Raw genomic sequence first — 8,005 nt, 5'->3', positions numbered from 1 at the left:
CAGAGTTTATAGTCGGAGCTCCCACTCCACTTGCCGGGACTGTCTGGAGCGGGGTTCGAAACCCTACTCCTTCTGGCCCAGCGGCGGGGATGCTTACCGCTACGCCAAAGGCCCACTCCACGCAAAAGGTGACACCCATACGTTTCCTGCGCCTTTTCCCTCCCCGTGACTGGAGCCCTATGCTGCCACTTGAAAGACCAAGCTATCATCTGTCCTTTTCGCGGCGCCTTGGAGTTCTCATTCCCAATGATGCGCAGGTGCTGCGCCTCCACCTCGTTGAGGAGATTGCTGAGGTCATCATCAGTTCAATTGTGAATTCTTTTAATGACGTGAATTGTGCTCATTCCAGCCATTTCACGTTGCTAATTAAATAAATTGAATGAAAAAAATGCTTTCAGGGCTTTTAAAACTCTTTAAATTGCTTTAATTCTGTTTAAAACTACTTCAGATTCTTCAAAATAATGTAAAAGTATTTAACAGTTTTTAAAAGTTACCAAAAGATTCATAAAAATACAAAGAACCTATTTAAAATGCTGCTCAGCATGTAAAAATGCTTTGTAGCTTGTGAGAAAGATTGGGGGCGTGTCCTATGGTAATGAGACCTCACGGGGCGTGTCTCACTTACACTCCGCGCTGGACGCTTCGTGCTGGCTGCACTCCTGGGCGGCGTGACGTCAGACGCAGCCCGGGAGTCATCATCTGAAAAAAGGAATTCCACGCGTCCCGGGAGCAGAACGGCCGGCGTGCCGGGTAAGTGCACATCGGGGGCTTGCACGCGCGGCAAGCCCCCGAACCTAATTTCTGGGCCAGGATATACGGCACAGAAACAGGCCATTCGGCCCAACCAGTCCATGCCGCCGTTTATGCTCCACACGAGCCTCCTCCCGTCTTTCCTCATCTAACTCTATCAGTATAACCCTCTATTCCCTTCTCCCTCATATGCTTACCTAGCCTCCCCTTAAATGCATCTATACTATTCGCTACAACCACTCCCTGTGGTAGCGAGTTCCACATTCTCACCATTCTCGGGGTAAATAAGTTTCTTCTGAATTCCCTGTTGGATTTCTTGGTGACTATCTTATATGCTCCTCCACACAAGTGGAAACACTCTCTCTCTGTATCCACTTTATCAAAACCTTTCATAATTTTAAAGACCTTGATTAGGTCACCCCTTAGCCTTCTTTTTTCAAGAGAAAAGCAACCCAGCCTGTTCATCCTTTCCTGATATGTATACCCTCGCATTTCTGATATCACCCTTGTAAATCTTCTCTGCACCCTCTCCAGTGCCTCTATATCCTTATTAAAATATGACGACCAGAACTGCACACAGTGCTCCAAGTGTGGTCTAACCAAGGTTCGATACAGGTTTAGCATAACTTCCCTACTTTTAAATTTTTTTCCTCTAGAAATAAACCCTAGTGCTTGGTTTGCTTTTTTTACGGCCTTGCTAACCTGTGGCGCAACTTTTAGTGATTTGTGTATTTGTACTCCGAGATCCCTTTGTTCCTCTACCCCACCTAGACTCGCACCCTCCAAGTGATAAGTGACCTCCCTATTCTTCCCACCAAAATGTAATACCTCACATTTATCTGTGTTGAACTTCATTTGCCAATTATTTGCCCATTCTGCATGTTTATTAATGTCCTCCTGTAATTTGTTGCAGTCCTCCTCAGTATTGACTATCCCCCCAATTTGGTGTCATCCGAAAATTTAGAAATTGTGTTTTTGCTTTCAAAGTCTAAATCGTTAATATAAATTGTGAACAGCAGTGATCCCAACACTGATCCTTGTGGAACACCACTACCCACCTTCTGCCACTGTGAATAGCTACCCTTTACTTTCACTCTCTGCTTTCTGTCTTGAAGCCAGCCAGCAATCCATTCTGCTACTTGTCCCCTGACTCCGCATTCCCTGACCTTATTCATCAGTCTATTATGGGGCACCTTATCGAAGGCCTTTTGAAAATCTAGATAAATTACATCTACTGCATTACCCTTGTCTACTCTCTCTGTTACCTCTTCAAAAAATTCAATAAGCTTGGTCAAGCAAGATTTTCCCTTTTGAAATCCATGCTGGCTATTCATTATTATACTTTTTGTTTCTAGATGTTCTTCTGTTTACTCCTTTAGTAGGGATTCCATTATTTTTCCTAGCACTGATGTTAAGCTGACTGATCTATAATTCCCTGGACATGTTCTTAAATATCGGTATTACATTAGCTGTCTGCCAGTCCTCTGGCACTACACTTTTTTCCAATGAATTATTAAATATGGGTAGTAATGCCTCTGTTATCTCTTCTCTAGATTCTTTTAAAATGTGGGGATGCAATCCATCCAGACCAAGGGCTTTTATCCTCTTTGAGATTGATTAGTTTATTTAATATATCCCTTTTTTATTTTCAATGCACTTATCTCATTCCTCATCTCATAGAAGATAGGAGCAGGAGTAGGCCATTCGGCCCCTAGAGCCTGTTCCGCCATTTAATGCGATCATGGCTGATCATGCAAATTCAGTACCCTGTCCCTGCTTTCTCCCCATATCCCTTGATCCCTTTAGCCTTAAGAAATATATCTAACTCCTTCTTGAATATATTTAATGAATTGGCCTCAACTGCCTTCTGTGGTAGAGAATTCCGCAGGTTCACCACTCTCTGGGTGAAGAAACTCTTCCTCATCTCAGTTCTAAATGGCTTACCCCTTATCCTTAGACTGTGACCCCTGGTTCTGGACTCCCACTCCATCGGGAACATCCTTCCTGCATCCAGTCTGACTAGTCCTGTTAGAATTTTATAAGTTTCAATGAGATCCCCTCTCATTCTTCTAAACTCTAGTGAATATAAGCCTAATCGACCCAATCTCTCTTCATACGTCATGATTTTTTTTACCCTACCCGCCCGGCGGAAACTGTACGGGTGGGCAGTTAAAACTGCCCAGGTTACTTACGCACAGGAAAGCCACCAGGAGCCCACTGTTCTGAACCTGCACAACGGAGCAGGTGACAAGGAGGCCCGCCCAAAGCCAATGAGGTCCTTCTTTACATACGTATGTTAGATCCCAGTGATGCCACTGGGATCCGACTACGTTAAGCTGGTGGTCTGGGCGAGGAAGCCCAGTGTCGCGTTCCTGCCGGGTTAAGACAGCGGGAAGAGGAGCCATGGCTAGAAGATTCCCAGACAGCTCTGTGTATTTTCCTTTCCTCGTAGGGCCAAAAGGAGCAGGCCTCCTGGCCGCAGACCTTCCCCCCCACTTTCCTGAATGCGAGACCCTCGCAAGGTGGCCGATCCCGCCTCCTACCTTGTGTCAGCGGGTGATATCTGGGCCATGTGATTTTCCATTGCTCCCTGCTGACTTTCTGCCCATCCTGGGTGGGAGGTCAGTTGGTGGGATTTAAATAAGCTCCGGGAGTTAAAATAACCTGAGCCTGATTTCTGGAGCAGCGGGCTCACTATCCACTAGCTCAAAACCCACCCGGAGTTAAAATCAGGGCCTTCAATTCATTTAGTTAAATCAGAAACAGTAGTGGTCCCAACACTGAGCCCTGGGCACCCCACTCACTAATTCATCCCACCCTGACACAACTCCTGTGAACAACACTTGTTGCTTCCAATGCTTCAGCCAGTTTCTTACTCATTCCCATGGTTTACCCTGAATCGCCACAGCGTTGAGTTTAATTAGTAACCTCTCATATGGAACTTTATCAAATGCCTTATGGAAGCACGATACATAACATCAACAACAACAACAACAACTTGTATTTAGATAGCGCCTTTAACGTAGTAAAACATCCCAAGGCGCTGCACAGGAGTATTTTAAGACAAAAAATTTGACACCGAGCCACATAAGGATAAATTAGGGCAGGGAGGTAGGTTTTAAGGAGCATCTTAAAGGAGGAAAGAGCGGTAGCGAGGCGGAGAGGTTTAGGCAGGGAATTCCAGAGCTTAGGGCCCAGGCAGCTGAAGGCACGGCCACCAAAGTTTGAGCGATTATAATCAGCGATGCTCAAGAGGACAGAATTAGAGGAGCACAGATATCTCAGGGGGTTGTGGGGCTGAAGGAGATTACAGAGATAGGGAGGGACAAGGCCATTAGGATTTGAAAACAAGGACGAGAATTCTGAAATCGAGGCATTGCTTAACTGGGAGGCAATGTAGGTCTGCGAGAACAAGGGTGATGGGCGAACAGGACTTGGTGCGGGTTAGGACACGGGCAGTCGAGTTTTGTGTTACCTCAAATTTACATAGGGTAGAATGTGGGAGGCCATTCCTGAGTGCGTTGGAATAGTCAAGTCTAGAGGTAACAAAGGCATGGATGAGGGTTTCAGCAGCAGATGAGCTGAGGCGGGGCAGAGAAGGGCGATATTAAGGAGATGGAAATAGGCCGTCTTTGTTATGCTGCGGATATGTGGTCGGAAGCTCATTTCAGGGTCAAATATGACACCAAGGTAGTGAACAGTGTGGTTCAGCCTCAGACAGATGTTAGGGAGAGGGATGGAGTCAGTGGCTAGGGAACGGAGTTCGTGACGGGGACCGAAAACAATGGCTTCGGTCTTCCCAATATTTAATTGGAGAACATTACTGCTCACCCAGAACTGGATGTCATAGGCAATGTTCCCTGTAGTATTTGTTTGGGTGGCGCAGCCTCTTTAACGGGCCGCGCGGCCCAATCAAAACTCTGCGCATGCGCGTTTTTTCTATTTAAATGCCGGCTCATCAGCTGCACGGGAGCTCCAGGGCGCTGAAAGGGAACATTGATCACAGGGCTCATACTGTCCCCTTGGACATCTCGCACCCAAAGCAGTTGAAAAGGTTGTTCTGAATCCATGTTCTTCACTATATTTTTATTGTACCAATAATCCCAAAGTTACGCTTGATAATTGATTCCATTCTTTTATAGGCAAAAGAAGCCAGACTGTACCTGTTTTGTCATCTTTTAGAGCATACTTGTTTATTTTTTTCATAGATACATAGATACATAGAAGATAGGAGCAGGAGTAGGCCATTCGGCCCTTCGTGCCTGCTCCGCCATTCAATGAGATCATGGCTGATCCTTTAATTCAGTATCCCGTCCCCGCCTTCTCTCCGTAACCCTTAACCCCTTTTGCCCGTAGAAATATATCTAATTCCCTCTTAAATATATTTAATGAGCTGGCGTACACTGCCCTCTGTGGCAATGAGTTCCACAGGTTCACCACTCTCTGAGTGAAGAAATTCCCCCTCATCTCTGTCCTAAATGGTTTAGCCCTTATCCTTAAATTATGTCCTCTAGTTCTGTTCTCACCCGCCAAGGGAAACATTCCTTCTGCATCCAGTCTGTCTAGACCTGTCAGAATTTTATACACTTCTATGAGGTCCCCTCTCAATCTTCTAAACTCCAGTGTGTACATCCCTAAACTACATAGTCTCTCCTCATAGGTCATTCCCGCCATTCCTGGTATCAGCCTGGTGAATCGCCGCTGCACCCCCTCCATGGCAAGAACATCCTTCCTCAGATGAGGCGACCAAAACTGTACACAGTACTCGAGGTGTGGTCTCACCAGTGCCCTGTACAGCTGCAGCAAGGTATCCCTGTTCCTGTATTCTAACCCTTTTGCTATGAAGGCCAGCATACCGTTTGCCTTCTTGACCGCCTGTTGCACCTGCATGCTCGCCTTCAGTGACTGGTGTACAAGAACACCCAGGTCTCTCTGTACTTCCCCCTCTCCCAATCTATTGCCATTTAAATAATAATTTGCCCTCCCGTTCCTGCACCCAAGGTGGATAACTTCGCACTTGTCCACATTATAGTGCATCTGCCATTTATCCGCCCAATCGCCCAGTCTGTCCAAATCGCTCTGGAGCTTCCTGGTCTCTTCCTCTGAGCCCACCCCCCCTCCTAGTTTAGTGTCGTCTGCAAATTTGGAAATGCTGCATCCGACTCCCTGATCCAGGTCATTAATGTAAATTGTGAACAGCTGGGGGCCCAGGACAGATCCCTGTGGTACCCCACTTGTTACTGCCTGCCATTCAGAAAATGAGCCGTTTATTCCAACTCTCTGTTTTCTATCTGACAGCCAGTTCCCTATCCACGCCAATACTTTCCCCTTTATCCCATGAGCCTCAATTTTCCATGCTAATCTTTTATGTGGGACCTTATCGAAGGCCTTTTGGAAGTCCAGGTACACCACATCTACTGGCTCTCCCCCATCTATTCTACCAGTTACTCCCTCAAAAAATTCCAATAGATTAGTCAAGCACGATTTACCCTTTGTAAATCCATGTTGACTCTGTCCTATCCTGTCCCCATTTGCTAAGTGCTCCGCTATTTCATCCTTAATGATGGACTCCAGCATTTTGCCCACAACTGATGTAAGGCTTACAGGTCTGTAATTACCTGCTTTTTCCCTACCCCCCTTTTTGAATAGTGGGGTAACGTTAGCTACCCTCCAATCCATGGGCACTGTTCCTCTTGCATTAAAATATATTGCTTGATATATTTAAGAGTGGTAACCTGGTGTAGTTTTAATAATGCAGTTTGCAGACGACACAAAGCTGGGTGGGTGTGTGTGCTGTGAGGAGGATGCCGAGAAACTCCAGTACGATTTGGACAGGATGGGCGATTGGGCAGAAGTATGGCAGATGCAGTATCATGTGGATAAATGCGAGGTTATCCACTTTGGTGGCAAAAGCAGGAAGGCAGATTATTATCTGAATGGCAATAGATTGGGAAAAGGGGAAGTGCAACGAGACCTGGGTGTCCTTGTGCACCAGTCGCTGAAGGTGAGCATGCAGGTGCAGCAGGCAGTTAAGAAGGCAAATGGTATGCTGGCCTTCATAGCGAGAGGATTTGAGTACAGGAGCAAGGATGTCTTGCTGCAGTTGTACAGGGCCTTGGTGAGACCGCACCTTGAATAGCGTGTGCAGTTTTCGTCGCCTTATCTGAGGAAGGATGTTCTTGCCATGGAGGGAGTGCAGCGAAGATTCACCAGACTGATACCTGGGGTGGCAGGATTGACGTAGGAAGAGAGATTGGGTCGATTAGGCTTATATTCGCTAGCGTTTAGAAGAATGAGAGGGGATCTCATTGAAACTTATAAAATTCTAACAGGACTAAACAGTCTGGATGCAGGAAGGATGTTCCCGATGGCGGGGGAGTCCAGAACCAGGGGTCACAGTCTAAGGATAAGGGGTAAGCCATTTAGGACAGAGATGAGGAGGAATTTCTTCACCCAGAGAGTGGTGAACTTGTGGAATTCTCTACCACAGAAGGCAGTTGAGGCAAATTCATTAAATATGTTCAAGAAGGAGTTAGATATATTTCTTAATGCTAAGGGGATCAAGGGGTATGGGGAGAAGGCAGGGACAGGGTACTGAATTTGGATGATCAGCCATGATCTCATTGAATGGCGGAGCAGGCTCGAGGGGCCGAATGGCCTCCTCCTGCTCCTATCTTCCATGTTTCTATGAAAATGGGTTTATCACAAAAAAGAAGCATTTTTAATCAGCGTCCACCTGTGAGCAACCCGATTTTAAATAACTGAAAATGACTTAAAAAAATTATACAGAACTGTTTACCAGTTTCATAGTCAGGTTCTTAGTGAATTAAAAAGAATAATACTTAAAAGATTTTAAAAGGTGCCTGTTTGTGGCCTTATGCCTAAAAAAAAGCATAATTTTTAGAGCCTCCTCGAAGGCCTGCAAACAGGCACAATCAGCAGAAACTGATTCATTCGATCTGGGGCTGTGGCCAGTTCCGGGGGCTTCCAGCGCGATGCTTTTTAAACCAGCGCAAATGATCGCGGAAACTCGATCTGCGCTGGATGTAACTTGCACTGGAAATTCCTCCACCTTTTGCGCTGGTCTGGTCTATTACAGGTGAATTCCGCTGGAGATACCAGCTCATCCTAACGGAAACGCTAACCCTATCAACCCCTCAGCTCAATCAGGAGTAGCTAAGGATGAAGTTACAAGATGTCTCGTGGTGTCAGTAGACTCAAGGTTCAACATATAACAAAGAAAGATCATGGCCTA

The sequence above is a fragment of the Somniosus microcephalus genome, chromosome 26, assembly GCF_052327205.1.
Source record: "Somniosus microcephalus isolate GS21.2 chromosome 26, FLI_Smic_1.0, whole genome shotgun sequence".
Classification (NCBI taxonomy): domain Eukaryota; kingdom Metazoa; phylum Chordata; class Chondrichthyes; order Squaliformes; family Somniosidae; genus Somniosus; species Somniosus microcephalus.
The sequence above is the reverse complement of the archived record's forward strand: the minus strand, read 5'-3'. Positions refer to the sequence as shown.